Source organism: Budorcas taxicolor, chromosome 3, assembly GCF_023091745.1.
Source record: "Budorcas taxicolor isolate Tak-1 chromosome 3, Takin1.1, whole genome shotgun sequence".
Lineage (NCBI taxonomy): Eukaryota > Metazoa > Chordata > Mammalia > Artiodactyla > Bovidae > Budorcas > Budorcas taxicolor.
The window spans coordinates 30,337,006-30,357,417 of record NC_068912.1 but is presented as its reverse complement, the minus strand read 5'-3'; the positions used below and the strand labels follow the sequence as shown (position 1 = coordinate 30,357,417).

The window sequence follows — 20,412 nt, the reverse complement described above, 5'->3', positions numbered from 1 at the left end:
TGATCTTTTGCAAAGTCCTCAAATGTAAATTACCCTTAAAAGACATGGCATTTATATTCTGTTTACAATGCATTTTATACTACAGTTTGTAGTTTATATTAGTGTATTTTATACCTTATGTGTGTATTATACCCGTTTTTAGGAGGAGTCTTACATGCCACTTTTCCAGCCATGCTAGAATCAGTTCCTTTATTTTGGTTGAATAACAGATGAGGTAGTTTGGTTGTATTAAAGAAGTATGTTTTACAAAAAAATACCTAGCTTTTAATTCAGAAAAATCCTTACCTGGGTGTGCATAGTGAATTATAAAAGTTAAATGTATATATATGACGTGAAAGGATGGTTTCATTCTTTTTTAATGTCTTATTAGAATCCTTACCACCAGCTCTTACTTTCTGACTTGGATGGTTGGGGAGGGAGTTAGGAAGAATTTTGAACTCAGCCTGGCTTTGAAAGATGGATATGGTTTGGTTGAGTGGAATTGAGATGTTCTCAGTAGTAGGTAAGAAGCAGAAGAGGAGCAAAACACGGGACAACAGTGTTCAATACCGAAAGGTCTATGGTATAGTCCGCATCAGTAGTTTGTGTGTGTGTGTTGTGTTTAGTTTTTTAAGGAACCTTCATACTGTTCCCCATAGTGGCTATATCAATTTATATTCTCACCAAAGTGCAAGACGCCCACTCCCAGTTTCAGACATCCTGGCATGGCCAGGGGAGCACGGACTACATTTCAAGGACCATAATTTGACTTGTGACATCTCTAAATAATAGAGAAAGGAGAGACTAAGCTCATAAGTTGTACATTGTTTTATTAACATGGGTTTCCCAGGTGGGCTCAGACGGTAAAGAATCTGCCTGAAGTATGGGAGACCGGGGTTTGATCCCTGGGCCGGGAAGATCCCCTGGAGAAGGAAATGGCTATGCATTCCAGTATTCTTGCCTGGAGAATCCCATGAACAGAGGAGCCTGGCGGGCTACAGTCCATAGCGTTGCAAAGAGTTGGACACAACTGAACGACTAACACACACACATACTGGACATATCGTTTGAGAGACTCAGTAAGAATTATAGAGGGTTAACTTTTCTGCCATGAAATTAAAAGATGCTTACTCCTTGGAAGGAAAGTTATGACCAATATAGCATATTGAAAAGCAGAGACATTACTTTGCCAACAAAGTAATTGTCTAGTCAAGGCTATGGTTTTTCCAGTGGTCATGTATGGATGTGAGAGTTGGACTGTGAAGAAAGCTGAGCGCCGAAGAATTGATGCTTTTGAACTGTGGTGTTGGAGAAGATTCTTGAGAGTCCGTTGGACTGCAAGGAGATCCAACCAGTCCATCCTAAAGGAGATCAGTCCTGGGTGTTCATTGGAGGGACTGATGTTTGAAGCTGAACCTCCAATACTTTGGCCACCTCATGCGAAGAGTTGACTCCTTGGAAAAGACTCTGATGCTGGGAGGGGTTGGGGGCAGGAGGAGAAGGGGACGACAGAGGATGAGATGGCTGGATGGCATCACCGACTCGATGGACGTCTGAGTGAACTCTGGGAGTTGGTGATGGACAGGGAGGCCTCGCGTGCTGCAATTCATGGGGTCGCAAAGAGACGGACATGACTGAGTGACTGAACTGAACTGAAACTTTTCTGTTATAATTTATTTGGGCTTTAGGTTTTTAATATTATGGAATGGGAAATGGAAAGATTTTGCTTCAGAGTTAATAATTAGGATCCATTCTATTTAGAGTCTTCTCTTCTTGTCTTGGGTATGAAGTATGAACAGTAACTGATCTACTTAATTAAAAATTTCTGGCATCTTAGGCCCTTTGCTCTATTTATTTTTTTGCAGAGAATTTTAAACACATAATTATTTTCCTTGCTTCAGGGAAGTTTGTGAGAGGTTACGCTGTATCTTATTCTGATTGGAAATTATGTGTGACTGTGAAAAATGGGATTTTACTATACTTGATGACATTTAACAAGTAGTTTTATGAAACAAAAATACTCTAAAAGGGAGGAAAAAATAAGCATTTATTAATAAATGCTCTATCTCTGAACTTAAATAGAACTATGTTAAACTGTCTTAGAGGAAAAAAACAAAGAAAATAACTTCTAAAAAATCCACTATAATACTGAGAGGTTATGGAGAAAAGGGAATCCTCTTACACTTTGGTGAGAATGTAAATTGATCTAGCCACTATGGGGAACAGTATGGAGGCTCCTTAAAAAACTAAAAATAGAACTGCCATATGATCCAGCAATCCCACTCCTGGGCATATACCCAGAGAAAAAAGATACCTGCACCCCAGTGTTCATTGCAGCACTGTTTACAGCAGCCAGGACGTGGAAGCAACCCAAATGCCCATCAGCAGAGGAATGGATAGAGAAGACGTGGTGCATATATACAGTGGAATATTGCTTAGCCATAAAAGGGAAAGAAATTATGCCCTTTGTAGAGACATGGATGGGCCTAGAGACTATCGTACAGAGTGAAGTAAATCAGAAAGAGAAAAGCAAATATTGTATATTAATGCATATATGTGGAATCTAGAAAAATGGCATAGATGATCTTATTTGCAAAGCAGAAAGAGGCACAGACATAGGAGAACAAATTTACGGACATCATGGAGGGAAGGGAGGTGGTGGGATGGATTGGGAGACTGAAATTGACACATATACACTATTGATAATGTGCATAAAATAGACAACTAAGGAGCACCTCCTGTGTAGCACAGGGAACTCTACTTAGTGCACTTTGGTGACCCAAATGGGAAGGAAATCCAAAAAAGAGGGGCTATATATGTACACATCTCTTGCTGATTCACTTTGCTGTGGAAACAGCAAAAACTAACACACATTGTAAAATAACTATATTCTGATTAAAAAAAATCCACTGTAATGGAGTAGTCCTCACATTACTCTTTGGATATGGCTATCAGTTTGCAACAGATATCTTGTGGTATGTAGCTTAGATTTCTACAGAAAAGGGAAAAAGAAATTCGCATTTATGTCAGTTTCTATATTGGTAAGGATTTTGTACTGAGAATCTTGACTGAGATTAATGTAGGCTAAGAAGAAATGTCTTGGCTTATGTGCATGAAAACCCAGGCACTGGACAGTAAGAGTTTAACTCACGTTCTCAAGGACTGTTACTTGACTCAGGTTGGATTCTTTCTGAGCTTGGCTCTGGGTAGGAGGAAAGGTGGCTCTCACTCGACTCCCCAAGTCAAACAGAGTCCTTAACACTTGTCATCTTTTTTTGTCTGGTCTCCAGTAATAAATCAGATCTCATGCTCAGACTTTGATTGGCTTTGTGCCCAAAACAGACCACTTGTGGGGACAGGGCCATGGGGTAACATGATTGGTCAGGCCTGAGTGACATGGTCACTTTTGCAGTTGGGTACAGAAAGCACAGTGTGATTAATAACTAGACCGAACCCCAAGAGATAAGGGAGGGGTCGTTCCTCAAAAAGATGGATGCTCTGGGGACAGCACTGCAGGAAATGGCCTCTTTTAAAACATTCAATTTCTATTTTGAAGCCAACAGCAGTACACAGTTGTCATAAAACTCTCATTTTTAAAGACCAGATATTGGCTGTAGACCATAACTGAGGCATTGATTTTACTCAGATATTTTCCTTAAATATATCAATTTTGATGCTTTATGTAAATGCTGGCTCTTTTAAAAATTACAATGCTGATACCTTAAACATGCACAATTTAAAAGTGCTGCTTGGGTTTTTCTTACACTTTCTTTGAATTTTTTTTATACCAGATAAAATTTTCTAAATCAGTGCTGCTTGTTTTTAGGTAGCTAGAATACGTTGGAGGATCATTTCATTATGTTTGACATTGAGAAAATGATTATTAGTCCAGTTAATGCAGTTTTTAAAGCTTAATGTCGTACAATTTTGAAAATGAAATTCTAAACCAATTGCTTTCTAAGATGTTTCGCTTTTAAAATAATCGTCTTTTTAAGCATAAATTTAGATAACTATTATTGTGTTATTTCCAAGGGCTCCCTAATAATACTTTGTAATCACGATCTTATAGAAGTCATACATAAAGAAGCTACTTCACTGACTCTTAAGTTTGAAACACTACTTAAAAAGTGAAATGTGAATCTGTTTAATCACCAGAACGGTTACCAGCATTTTGTTGGATCAAGTCTGACAATCTTTGTTTTTTCCTGCCTTTACAGTAGTACTTAGAGGTGGAGGGTTGAAAGAGAGAGGCAGGTACTCTGAATATCTTTTCACACTATTTTTATATTCTAATTACTGTATTAATGTCTTCTACGTTGCCATAAAAAAATCATCCTTCACTTTATGTATGACACACACAGTAGGAGTTCGCAGTTTTGCCAAGCGTTTGGTAGTTGAACCTTTAGGGAATGTGAAGTGTTAGGAGGTTATTGGTAAATATATTCACTGTGCACAGAAACAAACATTCATGGAATTGGGTGTGATTTGTCAATAAGAATCATCGCAGGGGCTTTGATTTTTAGATTAGCTTATGTCCCTCTTGGAGTATCTGTAGACTATACTTGGAAAATTACTGCTTCTACTCCAGAAGCTTGTCACAATCAGAGTTCTCCAATATTAATTCCATATATTGATTGATTAAGTCATGAAATCTGTTAAAATAATGTAACCTTCCTCACAAAGCTATCTCTTAACCCACTTCTGTAGCTTTTGGCAAAACACTCTGTAAAGTATTACTAATTTTAGCAGTGAATGCTATTCACTAATGTCAGTATTTAAGTTAGAATGTACATGCTAATGAAAGATTCGGTTCCCTTTAAACAGAGTTAGACTTGCTAACTAAGAACTTGCCTGGTGGTCCACTGGCTAAGAATCCCCACTTTCACTGCAGGGGGCGCGGGTTCGATCCCAGTTGCCACATGTCGTGGTGCAGCCAGCTAGAGTTACCTCCGTGTAATGTTGATGAGTGAAGTGACCCCTCAACTTCCCTTTGGTGGCGACTCAAGGTTGTCTCAGTTGGCAACCTGGCTCTTACTAGGAATATTCTAGCCTGGGGACTTGTTATGATAACACTAACTGCCATTTACTGAGTAACTGTCCAATGTCAGGACATTATCTCATTTGGTTTATAAGAATGTGTATGTTGGCAGACGTATATTCCTGTAAAAAGCTCATATATTGTTATTCTCCATGAACTGGGGGTTATCTTCTCCCTTTTACACGCAAGGATACCGAGGTTTGGAAAGATTAGCATGCAGAAGGTCACCCAGACTCAAAGGAGGACTATGAACTGACACAGTTTTGATTCCTTCTTTGCATTCCAGATAGAATAGTATTTCATTATATCTGAAAAAATCTCTCTTCCCCTTTCTCTCTTAGAAGGAAAAACCCCACAATTCTGAATTGTTTGAGTGGGTGTTAAACGTGGTAAAACTCTGGCCAAGTCCTTAAAATAAAAGCTTCATTGCTTGGTTCTGTTTCTAAACAAAGTTGTGGCAGTGCGGATTAATCTTTACAGTTCAAGTTGTTCCCAAGAATTCCTAATCAAACAGAAGGTCAGCCTTAATTCCGGCTACCTTTGTCAGAGAATATTTTCAGCAGGTGTAAGTAAAAGCCCAGATATTTTAGGATAAAATATACTTGTGAAAATCGTATACTTGATATTGGAAATGTTATCTCGTTCTCGTGTTTCCTGTTCACTCACTCTGAAATTTGCTCTCTGGGAAGGTGTGTGTTAGCACCCTTATCTGGAGACAGGTAGCCTAGGAAATGGTCTGAGGAATGCAAGAGTGCATTTTGGAATTAGGAATTTTTAGTAAATATGCAGACTCTTAGCCAAGCTAGACAGAATTACTCATGGTATTGAAGTCAGTCTCTCTTCTTCCAGCCTTCAAGTACCGCACAGTAAGGTGGTTCCTTTGAAGAGGCAGTTAAAGCTGGCTGTGGAGTATGGGCACCTTTTATTCTTCAAGTGTTTATTCTGTTGTTTTCTATTTGGGCTCAAAATCACTCAACTGAAAGGAACCAGAGCGATCCAACCTATACCCTTTGATGACAAATAAGTTGAGGCTTAGAAATGGCAGATGACTGTGCTGAGCAGGAAGCTGGCAGAGGGGATACTCGAACTCAGGTTCCTCTTGTTTTGGATTCTGGCAGAAGAATTTCTGTAAGAAACTTGTGAAAAAAGAATTAGCCTTGTTGACATATTCTGTCTCTTTATGAAATCTGCATTCTTTTGGAATTAAGTATAGCAGGCTGACTCAAGTTTGTTAGGCCATCAGCACGCATGAGTGTTGTAAGAGGCTGCAGTAATCTGAAAGCTGAAGCATAATAAAGAATTGCAATCATTATATGCTTCAGGTCTTTAGGGCAATTTTAGCCTTCCGTAATGCTGTGGTTGGAGAAGGAAATGGCAGCCCACTCCAGTATTCTTGCCTGGAGAATCCCATGGACAGAGGAACCTGAGTCCATGAGGTCGCAAGAGTCCAACATGACTTGGTGACTAACAGGTTTAGTTGCTAAGTTGTGTCCAACTCTTGCAACCTCATGGACCATAGCCTCCCAGGCTCCTCTGTCCTTGGGCTTCTCCAGGCAAGAATACTGGAGTGGGTAGCCATTCCCTTCTTCAGGGGATCTTCCTGACTCAGGAATTGAACCCCGGTTGCCTGCATTGCAGGCAGATTCTTTACCAACTGAGCTACGAGGGAAGCCCACAGCTTGTGGTTAAGATTTAAATAGTCAGAAAATTCTTAGCTGGTGTAACCACTGAATACTTAAGTATTTTTTTGCCCTTAGTTGTTTTAGTTTTGAAAAATTTCTTTTTCTTACCGAAAAGATTCTTCACAGTGCTTTCGGGTCCTTCTGAATGGGAGCTGCTGTGTGGTAGACTGCTGTTGCTGGCCTCTCCTTGCCCCTTCCTGGAGGGGTGATGAATTCCTCTGGTTTAGAGCCAGCTATACTTTGATTTCTTGTTTTCCCCTTGACTAACTAGGGGGAGCAGTGGGGGAAGATGAGTTTGGGGGCCAGAGACTACTCAGGGGTGTGGTGGATGAACCAGTGGGGCACTTTGGATTCAGGGTCCTTGAGCTCGTCTGGTTGTAATGAGAGTTGACATGACTGCTACAGCTGAGGGACTTTGTGCTCCTGCTGGGTTCAGGGCAAACAGATATCTCAGGTCATGGAGAGCTGGCCACGGCAAAGGCGAAGGTATCATCCATATTAGGCAGCACTGAAGAAAGGGGCTTGAGGTGGCCATTCTGGGGAGACTGATGGGAATGGTGTCATCGCCCTTGAGCCCTTTGTGTGAGTGCAGACACGAACAAAACCTTTCTGTATGAAGTCATTCCCCATGTACTCCTTTGCAGTATTAGCCAGAGTTCAGTGCAGGAAACGGAGGGGATATAATACAAGGAATTCATTGCTTGGGGAATCTTTGGAAGAGCTAGAGGGCCGGGCTCCAGGCCAGGCCTCTGAGAATGTGACTTCCAGGACACCTTGGAACAGGACGCCACGGGCGCTGCCACCTCTGCCAGTGTCAGGAAAGTGGCAATCAGGAGGCTGTCCACTGAAATCACAGCAAGAAAATACTGCTGTTGCTGTGATCAGGGGGAATCACAGCAGCCACGGCTGTTGCCATCATAACTGCTTGAAGTTTGAAATTTAGTGTCTGACCACTGCTGTGACAACTTCTCCTTGATGCCTGTGAACTATGACTAGAAGCGGGAACGCTCGGTCTGGCACTACTGTCTCTGCCACTGTTCCTCAACACCCTCGGAGCTGGAGACTGGACACTGACATGTCTGTGGCCTTCCTTGCTAGCTGAAAGCAGCTACAGGCTATCGGCTGATTGGGCTCTGCCTCACTGCTGCTGTCTGTACTGTGTGTCGTGCCTCTTAAGGGCAGACTCAAATTCTCATCCTGATTACTCGCTGTCAAGGAGCCTGGAGAATGTAGTTTTTGATTTCCCAACCTCTGCGTTTCAGGAAGGCGTTCTGGAAGGACATGGATGCTGAATGCATCTTATTAGATGTAGTATGTTAAGTACAATATAAACCCTTCCTTGATAACTCACTGTCGTTTCTGTGAGCATTTCTTTCTGAAGTGGCCCGTAGGTGGAATGATCTAGGGCCAATGGATTTTTAACATCTGTAGTGATCTCCTGTACAAGGTTAGCTCGTGTCTGTCCTACCTGCCGTCTCTGCTGCTGTGACATCTGTGTTTTCTATCACTTGATCTCAATCTCCTCTGCAAGCCGCAGGCATTCAGGCCAGGGAAGGCCCTCAACTGAAGCAACTAATTCAGAGGCTGGTTAGCAGCATATGATTTCTGTGGCTTAAAAAGATGAATGGGGCCAGTAAGAATCTTTCCTGGGGATATGAACTAAGACAGAAAGGAAAGAATTTTCATTTGGGATTGAAGCCTCAGCTGAGAGGTTTTGCAGTGATTCTCTGGAGTTGGCTGTATTCTTTTTGTAAGATTGTTAAATTTTCAGGAATTTTTTAAGTTGGTTGTCTACCACAGCCATTAAAAAAGGTAAGTTGTATAAAATGATTAACTAAATTATACTTAAAACAGGTGCTATTCAAAATTAATCATTTTCATATGATTTTTAAGCTTCAGTGAGGTATGATTCACAAATAAAATGTGATATATTTAAGGTGAACAGTTGTTATGATTTGATATGTGTGTATATGTGAAAGGATTCTCAGAACTGAGTTAATGAACACATCCATCACTCCACATATTTACCTTTTTGGGGGGGGTGAGAATATTTAAATTCTGCTTTCTTAGCAAATTTCAGTTATACAATATAGTATTAATTAGCTTTGGCCACCAATGTTATACATTAAGTCCTCAGACCTCATTGATCTTACAACTGAAACTTTGTACCTTCTTACCAGTCTCTGCCTACTTCCCTACTTGTCCCAGACCCAGGCAGCCACCATTCTACTGTTAGAGTTCAACTTTTTTTTTTTTTTAAGATTCCACGCCATTTCCTAATTATTTCACTATATTTTACTCCTGTCTGTGCTCTCCAGCTACTTTACATCCATGCCATCTGTATGGCAGAAATACTATATAATGGTGTGTGTGTATATATATATATATATATGTAAAATGGCATTTACCTTCCCAGCTGTTTGCACTGTTGGCACTGCTGTGGTGGGAATTGTTAGCATTTACCAAACACACTCCTGATTGTGGGGGTGGGGAGGGAGAGTCAAGGTTGGAAAGGCCACGCTGAACCGTATACAAACTGAAATTATGGGAGAAGAAACTATGAGTAATCAGAAAAAACTTTCACATGATGTAAGGCTGACTGGTGTTAATAGCAGAGCACTGGAGGGAAGGGCCCCATACTCCTCTTTGCAAGGCCCAGAATCATTCTGGAATCATTGTACAGCTCCAGTCTCCAAGAGATCCAGCCCTGTTTTACTGCCCCTTCTTGGAATTATGCAAAATTGTGAGTTTCTGTGTTACCAACCTTAATAGAACACTCTGAAATTTTATTTTATTGCATTTATATGCCTTTTTCTCAGGAGGAGGAGACAGCAATATTAAAATTTTGGGTTCAGGTTTCCTGGGATAGGGATGGAGGTAAGGAGAGAGGTATGTGATGTATAGGCATTTCCCAGGTGAGGGGCGGTGGGTTGGTCCATACCCTTTCCCCCAATACATTTTACATTAGAATAAGGTTGAAAGCTCCATTAAGGGATGACTATTATAAGTATATATATTCATATAAATATATGAAAATACAGCCTGTGGTATTTTTCATGTGTAAGCAACACGCAGACTATTGTAGTTGCTGTTCATAGAGCTGCTTGTTATCGTTTAAGTGCCCTAAGCCCCCTTCCCTGGTGGCTTCATGGTAAAGAATCCATCTACCAATGCTGGAGACACTGAAGACTCGGATTCTGTCTCTTGGTCAGGAAGATCCCCTGGAGAAGGAAATGGCAGCCCACGCCACTATTCTTGCCTGGAGAATCCCATGGACAGAGGAGCCTGGTGTGCCATAGTCCTTGGGGTCGTGAGAGTTGGTCACAACTTACGGATTGAGCACGCATGCATGCATGCCTAAGCCTCAGGGCCATGCCTAAGACATAGGCGGTGTCTTTCACTATTCAGGTAGCTCCTGCCTGTGCCTTCAGGAACTGCTAGGATGCCCACTCTAGATCTGAATTGTCTGTGTCTGTAGCTCACCGCTTCAGTCTCAGCTGAGCTGCCTTTGATCAGCTGCTCTCTGCTCATTGTTCCAGTTTTGTTTTCTCTTAACTCTGCTTCTCCCATGCTTCTCTGCTTTCCAAAGAAGAAACCGACCTTGTATAGACCCTGCCAGCCAATTGCAGGGCCCCTTAACTTCTCCCTGGTGGATCATCCAATCACAGGGTCAGGTGTCAACCTAGGGTGTTGTTCCCTTATCTTCTGTTCTTTGTCCTTGCTGCTCTTTATACCCAGAACATGTGTGTATATTGTGTGTATATGATTGTTTTGGTTTTTTCCCGATTTCTGGATTTGGAAATGTTCCAGAAGCCTGGCCTCTAGACAGATAATATTTTACTGTTTATTTGATAGCCTTGTTTTAGAGGTTCAAATTGAACTGCTTTTACGTAAACCAAACTGTCTTTTTAAAAGTCATTTAAAAAGTAGTGGTTGGAAATAGATCTTTGAAAGGCCAATAGTTAAGCTCTTGGGATAATTAAAAAATTGTGTTGTTCTTGTTTAGTTGCTCAGTCATGTCTGATGCTTTGCGACGCCATGGACTGCAGCACTGGACTGAAGCCAGGCTTCCCTGTCCTTCACCATCTCCCAGAGCTTGCTCAAACAAACGTCCATTGAGTCAGTGATGCCATCCAACCATCTTGTCCTCTATTGTCCCCTTCTCCTGCCCTCAGTCTTTCCGAGCATCAGGGTCTTTTCTGATGAGTTGGCTCTTAATATCAGGTGTCCATAGTATTGTGTAATTGTAGCATATTAATCCACTGTCACAGTGTTGCAGTGCATATGAGAATTTCATCAGTACCTTTAATTTATTGAGGACCCTCTATTGTAAGTAAATATTATCTAAATATTTTATTGTTTTGGAAATACTAAGTGAGAATATGTAATTTTTCTTCTTGCAGATTGCAAACTTTTTACCTCCTAAGATACCGTTTTTCTCCATCATGGTCACAGGTAGTGACTGAAGAAGAAGCATCTGTGCAAATTATATTAGAAGCTCACAGCTCTTCTGTGAGCCTTTTCTAACTCTGAGGGCCTGACTAGATGAGGGGACATGATCAGAATTTCTTCTTTGTGCTTATGTGGACCCCCCTCTCTTTAAGCAGTAATGTAGACTCAGCAGTAAAAAGAATCTGCCTGGGTGGGAAAGATCCCCTGGAGAGGGAAATGGCAACCCACACCAGTATCCTTGCCTGGAGAATCCCATGAATAGAGGAGCCTGGTGGACTACAGTCCATGGGGTCACAAGAGTCAGGCATGACTTGGTGGCTAAACCACCACCACCACAGCCTCGCTGAGGTATTCAAAAGTTTACTGCTCAGAATGATTTTCCTGAAAGAACAATTGTGCTGGAGTGTAGTCTGTGTGTCCCACTTAGTTCCTTTCTTGCACAGGGTTTTTACGTCACGTTATTATAGAAATCTTTTCACCAGGGGGAACAAGAGTACCTGTGTGTTGTTGCTGTTGCGTATTTGTTTTTTAAAAAATAATGTAATTAAATAAATACAGGATTTGATACATGTGCATTTACTTTATGTATCACAGTTTAGGGCTAATTATTATATTAATAGAGATAATAAGAGACAGAGGAGAAATTATAATCTCCAGCCCATCTTTTGGCCAAATCAACTGGATTTTTAGTGAAGTTTAATGGAATTTCATTATTATTTTATTCATGACATTTGTTTAGCCTATAACAGGTTTAGAGTATTTATGATTTGAGATCGCTGACCTAATTATATTTCTCATACTTAGGAAGTTGTTAATTCACCTGTATAGATAACACAGTCCTGGAGAACTGAAACCGGAAAGAATATGGCCCTTCTGTTACTTATTTATTTTGTAATTGAAGGATAATTGCTTTACAGGATTTTGTTGTTTTCTGTCAAACCTCAACATGAATCAGCCAGAGGTATACATATATCCCCTCCCTTTTGAACCTCCCTCCCATCTCCCTGCCCACACCTCTAGGTTGATACAGAACCCCTGTTTGAGTTTGCTGAGACATACAGCAAGTTCCCATTGGCTATTGGCCCATCTTATTAAGCATCAGACTTCAGAAATATACTTGTGTCTACCTTAAGGATAAATAATATCATGACAAGTTGAAAGTTTGTAACTTTAGGCAATAATGTGGTATATACCTAGGTGTATGTTATATATTGAATTATATGCCCCCCAAAGTATGAAGTCCTAACAGCCAGCACACTACAGTTTGGAAGTAGGGTCTTTGTGGACATAATTAGTGAAGATGAAATCCTCCTGAGTAAGGCAGGCCCTGGAGAACAGAAGGGACACAGGAGCACGAGCGGAGAATACCCTATGACTATGGGGGCAAATTGAAGGGCCTCAGCTATAAGACAAGTGCCTGGGATGGATGGCCACCAGCAGATACTAGGAACTGGCAAAGAGGGATTCTATCCGGAGACTCAGAGCATGGCCCTGGGCATACTTTGATTTTGGACTTTTGGCCTCCAGAACTATGAGAGAATAAATTTCTGTTGTTTTCGTCACCTAGTTTGTGGTGCTGCTTTGTAACAGCTGCCCTAGGAAATTAATATATGCATTTTTCTATATATTGTAATGATGAATATATCCGTGTTGTTATTTAAGAAACATCTCAGTTCATTAACATTATCATCTTTTTAGCATATTAAATTGTGGATTCATGTTCTTTGGGTAGCCAAATAATTTTTATTCTTTCAACAATTAATATGATAGATAACAAAAGCTTATTACTGTATAAATTCCCTAAAGGCTCAAGGGCTACAATATTATAGAGAAGGTGATCTCCTTTCTTAGAACAATTTCCCTGCTCGTGCCCTCTACTCAGCACCATCACTCCAGTTTAACTTGCCTTTCAGTGTACTTCTAAGAAGGGTGATATGTAGATATTGTACTTTTGTTATGAAAATGAGCAAGTGAGAGCATTTTTCAACCTATCTTTTAATGCTTCAGCTAACATAGGAAAAGGAAACTGGCTCATTTTCTCTTAAACAGCTTAATTTTTTTTTTTTTAATGAGAGGAATTTTTAAATCACAAATTAAGAAATTAATGGAATCTCTAATATTCCATGTTTATATTGCTTTTTACCTTCATTTCTTCCAAATAATTTCTGGAACTTAAGCAAAAGAAAAACTACATTGTAAGTAGGTTTACTGAGGGCAAATGAAGTAATACTATGATCAAATGTAAGAATCTAGTAACTTTTAAGCAAATATTTAAAAGTTACTTGAGCATGTGCTAAGTGCTTGATAGTGTTCTAGACACTGGAGATAAAATAAACAAGGCAAACAAGATCTCTTATGGGGTTAACATTTCATTGGGATATAGATGTGTACTCAGTTGCTTCATTGCTTCCAACTCTTTGCGACCCCATGGACTGTAGCTCACCAGGCTCCTCTGTCCATGGGATTCTCCAGGCAAGAATACTGGAGTGGGGGTTGCAGTTTCCTTCCCCAGGGATCGAACCCACGTCTCTTATGTCTCCTGCATTGGCAGCCAGGATCTTCACTGCTAGCACCACCTGGGAAGCCACAAGAAAAATATAAATAAATGCCATAGCAGAAACTTCACTAGCTCTTATTATGTGCCAGTGACCCTATTTCCTTTTTTACAGATGATCAAACCAAGGCACAGAAAAGCTAAGTCACAAAATTAGTAGACAATTAAGAACTAAAGAGCTGGACTCTGAATCCAGGCAGTGTGACTGCAGATTCTGTGCTCATAAGTGAGGTACTCTGCTGCTCTAAAACAAATAGATCAGGATGATGAGATAGTGTCTTGTCTAAACTAGATGGTCAGGAAGAGCCTCCCTGAGGAGGCAAGCTGAGTGACTAGAAGAAAGGAGTCTGCTGTTTGAAAAATTTGAGAAATAAAGTCCCAGAGAGATTTGTAAAGTACAGGAGCTTAATGTAAGAACTTGGTGTGCCACTGGAATAGGAAGGCCTCTGTGACTGGCACCTAGTAAAGGAATGGGTGATAGTGATGGGGATGAGAACAGAGAGGTAGATAGGCCCCAGCGAGGGTCTGTAAGCCATGGTAAGGGGCTTGGGTTCATTTATTCTTAGTGCCACTGGAAACTGTAAACCTAGAGAATGATTGGTGTACATTTCAAAAAGTCATCATTTATGATTTGGGAGGGGGCAGGAGTGGAAGAAAGAAGACCTTTCAGTTCAGGTAATAGATGATGATGACTTGGACTGCTATAGAGCAGTGACAGGGAAATAGAAATGCATGGGCTTGAGCTGTTTTGAAGGAGGAAGTAATAGGACTTGCTGATTGACTATAGGTGAGGGAGGAAGAGGCATTCAGGATAACTTCTGATTTTTTGCTTTGATCAACTGGTACCATCTCCAGGTATCAGAAGAATGGGAGTTTGGGAGGATTGATCAAGTTTTTTTTTCTGTAGAGTAGATATACTACCACCTAGATTATTTTCTTAACTTTTTATTCTGCTTGCTTAATTATATATTTATCTACCTATTACTTATTATAATTTTTTAATTTGTTTCAAAGGAAATTACAGTCATCAATATATTTCTTCAAGGAAAACTTTTAAATGCCTGTTTTCCTCATTTTATAGATGAGAATACTGAGGCTTGCAGAAACATGGTATGTTCAAGATCCTGATGGATCTAGGCTAGCATGCAGGTTATCATTAGTCTAGGGTTATGATTTGATTGTATATTTTAACTTAGAAATAAGAAAAGTAAATTTTGGAAATGAGAGAAAAGTTTTGCTGCCAACTGGTTTATGTGCTAAAAAAAATACTTGGACCCAAATTTCAAAGACGAAATGCAGAGGATGTTTGTACTACTATTGCATTTGATTGGATTACAGACCTAGAACTTGTTGGAAAGTACAGTATGATGTAGAACTGCGAACATTTTCAAATATTTGGTCCAGGAATGTAGCTTGGGATTCTTTCAAGCATTAATCCTCTAGTTGGCAAGCCTTTGCATTTAATTAGCAAATGTTCCTCACATGCCTACTATGCACAAAACCCCATGCCAGAGTGAGATATGGGAGGGAACGATTCAGTTCCTTTCTTTCAAGGAATTTAGCCTTTGACTTCTGGTTCAGTTTCCTAAAATCTCTCTCCATCTTTTGCTGTATGTTTGTGTAAAAATGTAATAAAAGCTGAAGTTTGAAAAGGTAAAGAAGCTGATTCAATCTAGGAAAAATTTTTAGGCTCTGTGGTAAAAGTTATATGCATATAGACATAGACTGCAGATTTTTCATTTGCTTTGTATGGGCACCTTATTTTCTAAGGAGTGAGAATATACCTTAGAATATTTTCTAAGGAGTGAGTTTTAGTTTTTGTCTGATGGTGTTAACTAGCTCAGTTATCCGTTAAGTCGACATCAAAGCTGGAAGTAAATAATATTTGAAATTGGTACTGAAATAGGAGGTGTGTTTGTCCTTAAAAGTCAAACTAATTATATTTTATATTGATGTTGTTTTTCTGCTTTCTTGTCAAATAAACATATTCACTATTTATTGACTTCCGGTCATTTGGATTTTAAGGAAGTTAACCCAAGAGAGCATTGTGTTCTTTCCTTGCTGTGGTTTGTCTCTGTTCTGGCATTTAATATCCTCCAACTCTCTGTCTCTCTACTCTTTGCAAATTCTTTCCTAACTTATTTTGTTAATACCCTCTGTGGATACTCCATTATAGTCAAACTTGAAGTATTTGCCATACTTGTTCTATATCAAGTGCTAAGATTATTTCCTTCAGAGATTTTTCTAGGATTAATCTACGGCCATTTTTATTTTTATGTTTTACAAAACCCCAGGATACTTAAGTAGTTCTGTACTGTGCCATTATACATTATTAATTTTAACAGCTCTTTAGTCCAGTAATTTAGACTCCACCCAGCAGGCTATGATGATAGAATTGGTCTATTACCAATGTTGAGAAAATGTTCAAATTCACATTAATCAGTGAAGCACTTTCTAGCCTGGAAGGAAACTCTGTACCTTTGATGAGGTTCATCTTGATGGAAAGCTTCCAGAGGAATACATAGTTCACTTCCCCATATTTGACGTGGAAAAAGAGAAATGAGTGGAATTTAACTCTTTAGTATGAATTAGGAAAGTTATAAGGGGAAAAAGAAGCCAAAATTGATAGCAGTTTGAACTTATTTGGGATACGTGTTTAAGCTTGGAATTGACTTTCTAAAACCTTTCCTCTTAAAAAAAGCATGGCATGAACATAAAATGAGTTTACCCTATTGAATTAAGCAAGTTACGTGTCTTTTTTTTTTCCCCATTTATGCTTTGGAAACAAAGTCCAGTAAGAGAAAGATGTGACATTGTTTTCTGTATGGTTCTCCATAAACAATATAGACATGGTTGTATAAAGTATGAAATTATCATATGAATTTTTTCTTTGAGATCTCTAATTTATTCCCAGTGAAATATTTATGAATTCTTTATATGTAACACAGGAAGGCTGGATAATTTGGTCATGATTAGTACCAGTTTCATCAAACTCAAGTAGGATGTCTGGGATAAGACTTCATTAACAGCATCATCTGTATTAGGGAGAGGTAGGGCTTAGGGCCAGACAAAGGTAAGATTATAATGTCAAATTAACATTTAGTAACCCCCTCTCCCTCCCTTTTTCTTCTCTTATCCCATCCTCATCTTTACACCCTTAGTGTTATTTTCCAGTGATTGTACACTGTCTGCTGACTGTCTGGTCTCAGCATCCTCTCCTTGGTTGGCACTCCCCACCGCTTGGCATTCTTCCATTATATAACAGGTGTCAGGAAAGTTATCTGATTAACCTGTTCTATACTCAGTTTTACTAAACTGATGTGATTGCTGAACCCACTCAGGGTTATTCCCCCCTTAACCTCCTACATGATTCAGAATAAGAAAATTTCAAATGATGCTGTAAGAACTTTTCCTCAAATTACCCTATTAAACTTATTCTGGGCTTCCCTGGTGGCTCAGTGGTAAAGAATCCACCTGCCAATGCAGGAGACTCAGGTTTGACCCCTGGGTTAGGAAGATCCCCTGGAGAAGGGAATGGCAGCCCACTCCAATATTCTTGCCTGGGCAATCCTATGGACAGAGGACCCTTGGTGTCCATAGGGTCACAGAGTCAGACGTGACTTTGTGACTGAACAACAACAAAACCTATTCTGCCAAATTTAACTGAATCCAGAAAGTGGAGGGAGGCATCTGTGGTTCCTAGCTCCATCTTATCACCACATTTCTCAGACAGTTCCACCTCTCTTGTCTAAGGAATATCTTCCTGGTCTGTCTCCTTACCAGATTGCTTTCGGTAACAGTATTTTGTTGTTCCAAGTAAGTTAGTTGAGGGAGTTCCCTGTATTTTTCCAGAGTCTTTGTAAGAATTGAAATGTAAGTCAGCTTCATCTTTTTTGAGTAACAGTCCTTTGGTGGGGTTGACAAAGAGGTCTAGTGCCTGGGTTGTTTTGTTACTAGATCTAAATTTGAATCCCAGCCCTACCACAATTCTATATTCAGAAGTTCCATAGAGTATAAAGAATCAGGACAAAAAACAACTGCTAATCACTTACCACCCAGAAGCAATCACAGTAATTACTTTTTCTTTCACTATTTTAAACTTTGGCTATGACATGCTTAAGCATGGGATTACTTGCAGGGCAAAAAATGTGAATAGGGATCATGATAACAGGTTGTATCTTTCTGGTTCTGGGACTGATTTTTTTTTAGAATACTATATTATTTCAATATCTTTGGAGTTTTATTTTGTTGTTTTTTTTTTGAGTACTCTGGTTTAGTTCAGTTCAGTTCAGTCGCTCAGTCGTGTCCGACTCTTTGCGACCCCATGAATTGCAGCACGCCAGGCCTCCCTGTCCATCACTAACTCCTGGAGTCTACCCAAACCCATGTCCATCAAGTCGGTGATGCCATCCAGCCATCTCATCCCCTGTCATCCCCTTATTTTCTGTTTTAGACAAATGTCAGATCTTTTTGCTATAAAGAGATTCTTTCTTTTGTTTCCAAAGGTCATCCATTATTTTGGATTATTTGCTAAATTATTAACTATACAGGAAAACTCCAGCCTTACCTCACAGGATTATCTGTCATACTTGATAAACAGTCAGGATGTACCAGGATGTTAGCCCTACCTAGGTAGTTAAATGGCCCAGTAAAGATGCTAGTACTTATTAGTCATTGGTTATATTCTGTCTTCTACACCTGAAGTTTTGCCACAGGTAACTGCTTGGACCAACTCAAAGTACGGTCCATTTTTCCATATGTAAACATCTCTAATTTGCATCTCTGGAATTCACCCCCTCCCTTAGATAGCCACAGGGATCTTATGTAAAAGCAGAAGTAATCCTGGCTATACAACCATTAAAAAAAATTGAATCAGTCTTAAATTTCAAGTCGGTAAGTAAATTAAAAACCAAAACCAAACCTGGGGTAAACTACCAATAAATTGCCAAACTATTTCAGTATATGAACCTGACAAATATAAAATCATCACATATATAACTGATATATTATAACTCTCAAAAACTTAATCTCCTCTTTGATGAGTGGTATAACATAATGGGGAAACAGTGAAAACAGTGTCAGACTTTATTTTTTGGGACTCCAAAATCACTGCAGATGGTGACTGCAGCCATGAAATTAAAAGACGCTTACTCCTTGGAAGAAAAGTTATGACCAACCTAGACAGCATATCCAAAGCAGAGACATTACTTTGCCAACACAGGTCCATCTAGTCAAGGCTATGGTTTTTCCAGTGGTCATGTATGGTTGTGAGAGTTGGACTGTGAAGAAAGCTGAGCGCCGAAGAATTGATGCTTTTGAACTGTGGTGTTGGAGAAGACTCTTGAGAGTCCCTTGGACTGCAAGAAGATCCAACTAGTCCATTCTAAAGGAGATCAACCCTGGGATTTCTTTGGAATGAATGATGCTGAAGCTGAAACTCCAATACTTCGGCCACCTCATGCAAAGAGTTGACTCATTGGAAAAGACCCTGATGCTGGGAGGGATTGGGGGCAGGAGGAGAAGGGGACGACAGAGGATGAGATGGCTGGATGGCATCACCGACTTGATGGATGTGAGTCTGAGTGAACTCCGGGAGTTGGTGATGGACAGGGAGGCCTGGTTTTGCTGCGATTCATGGGGTCGCAAAGAGTCGGACACGACTGAGTGACTGAACTGAACTGAATGTTTCAGTATTAAAGCTGAGCTCTTTGGATACATCGACCTTAATCTACCACTGAAAAAAGTAGGCTTTTAAATTGACACATACACATCCTTCATCTTAGTATTCACAAAATGCCTTATTTTTAAATTGTTGTTTTTAAACCTTAATTTTCACTAGCTACTTATGATAGTATGAAGTATAATTAGGCATCTCTGTTGTAACTTTTTTCAGAAGGCTAACTTAGGCAGAAGGCTGGTTTTCATGTGTATCCTTGTACATGGGTGAATTACTGCCTCTGATTACTTTTCCATAATCTATTCTGACCTCAAGTAAATATCTAAAAGTGATGTTTTAAGTCACGATGATTCTTGAAAAACTGAGTTAAATGAGTTATACATTTTGTTGGGAATTAAACGAAACTGACTTTTTGAAGGGAATTGATTAATTCATTGCTTTCCTCTCTGAAACTTCAGCAAAAAATAATTTTTAAAGAAGTTGAATTTTCTATTTAATATCTACATAAAAATAAAAATATACATACTATTTAGTAATAGTAGTAGTTCTACAAAGTAACTTGTTTCAATCCAAGTTAACATGTATTACTGAAACATTCAAATAATGACGCTACTAGGTGCTATAATTAAGACTTGAGTTTCTCCCCTATTTCTAACACTAATTTCGATTGTTGTGTGAAATTTGATGTATCATTTTCTTAATGAGATAACATTATTATTATGATTACAGATTTTATAATATTTAAGTAAAGGTGTTACTAGGCCAAATAATGAAAATCTGAAGCAAACCTTTGGTGTTTTCAAAAAATAGGGCAAGTTTTAATCCTAGATTCTATTCCCTATTATGTTTTTAGGTAGCTTTCTTCTAAATGCTGAGTTAGTAGGTTTTTTAGGAATAGAAATAATACTAATAGCCAAAATAAGCAATTATAATTCAAGTAATTTTCTGCCAAAAGGAGAAAGGAATTTTGGGTGTTTTTATCTAGGTTGTTGCTTTCCAGATTGGTTAAAATTAACAGAAGTTATTCAAA

The 20,412-nt window shown here is 39.4% G+C and overlaps 1 protein-coding gene across 1 annotated transcript in view; it reads left to right on the top strand.

Moving 5' to 3' along the window:
* The window catches only part of MAGI3 (membrane associated guanylate kinase, WW and PDZ domain containing 3), a 245,060-nt gene that overhangs the window by 6,079 nt on the left and 218,569 nt on the right, over nucleotides 1-20,412 (top strand). The gene's annotated exons all lie outside the window — the stretch shown is intronic.